Source organism: Zalophus californianus, chromosome 4, assembly GCF_009762305.2.
Source record: "Zalophus californianus isolate mZalCal1 chromosome 4, mZalCal1.pri.v2, whole genome shotgun sequence".
Lineage (NCBI taxonomy): Eukaryota > Metazoa > Chordata > Mammalia > Carnivora > Otariidae > Zalophus > Zalophus californianus.
In genome coordinates this window covers 69,394,992-69,396,306 of record NC_045598.1, presented here as the reverse complement: position 1 = coordinate 69,396,306, position 1,315 = coordinate 69,394,992, and the positions used below count along the sequence as shown (strand labels likewise).

The 1,315-nt window shown below is 42.7% G+C and overlaps 1 pseudogene; it reads left to right on the top strand.

Moving 5' to 3' along the window:
• The first annotated feature begins 530 nt into the window (after positions 1-530).
• Positions 531-1,055, top strand: LOC113926619 (annotated as a pseudogene).
• Positions 1,056-1,315: the final 260 nt, after the last annotated feature.

Sequence of the window (1,315 nt, the reverse complement as noted above, 5' to 3'; positions counted from 1 at the left end):
TGTTGGGAAGGCTTAAATATTCTCCCCTCAGATTAAATGGAACTATTATACTGTATATGAATATTCAATATCAGAATGTTGGCCAATAAATTTGTTGATGAACTGCTACAGTGCAAAACAAATACTTGCCTTATTTACACTCAGGGCTCAAAAGTTTCATATACATCCATATCTATATCTATATCTGTAGATACATGAATTGCATATACATGTTTTAGCTTTTCAGTTACTCGATTTTATCCTCATAGTAATCCTACAAAGGAAGTAAAGAAACTACTAGCATTATCATTTCAAGACAAAGTAACTGAGGAACATCAAGATTAAATGACTCATCCAATGTCACACAGTTTGTTAGGACTGCTGAGAAGACCCTCCACATCCACTGGCCACCCCCTTTTATTAAGTACTTTGTTCTCTAGGGATTCAGAATTTTCAAGATCTTTCTTACTAGCATTAATGGAGAGACTAAGTAAGCTCCGTTAAAATGACAACTACCTTTCTTAGGTGGCAGCAAGAGCAGAGAGGGTGCCATGAAGGCCCTGGGGACACTGCAAGAGTACAAAGTGGTGGGGTGCTGCCTGCCCCTCACCCCAAGTGCCACACTCCACCCCGGGTCACGTGCAAATCTTCGCACCTAATCATGTCACCAAGTCCTGTTTCTGGTACCTTGTGTCTCACCTGAAAAAGATGAGGAAGTCTTCGGGGGAAATTGTTTACTTTGGATAGGTGTTCAAAAAATCCCCCTTGCGGTGAAGAACTTCGGCATCTGGCTGCTCTATGACCCCAAAGCAGCACCCACAACACGTACTGGGAGTAACGGAACTAGACCACTGGGGGCGCTGTCACCCAGCGCTCCCGAGACATGGGTGCCCAGCACCACACACCCGGGCCCACTAGATCCAAATCATGAAGGTGGAGGAGACTGCAGCCAGAAAGTGCTGCCCAGGCAGTTAGGCAGTTCCAACTCCAAGATCAAGTTCCCACTGCCCCACTGGGTCCTGTGTCACCAGCACAAGCCACACTTCACTACCAAGAGACCCAACACCTTCCTTTAGATGTAGAGCCTCCCTGTCCCCAGGTCTGACCAAATAAACTCCTTGGGAAAACCAAAAAATATAAAATTAAATTAGATTAAAATAAAATAAAAATGAAACAAGCATCAGGAGAAAATGGAGGTGTGCCTACCACCACTCAGGGTTATTATAAAGATCTTAATTGTTATCTTGGATGAATTTCTTACTTTCTTAGTATTTTTAGAGTCCCTTTAAAAATCTGATGGAATACACGGTCCCTATTCTCAGAAAATAAAATAAAT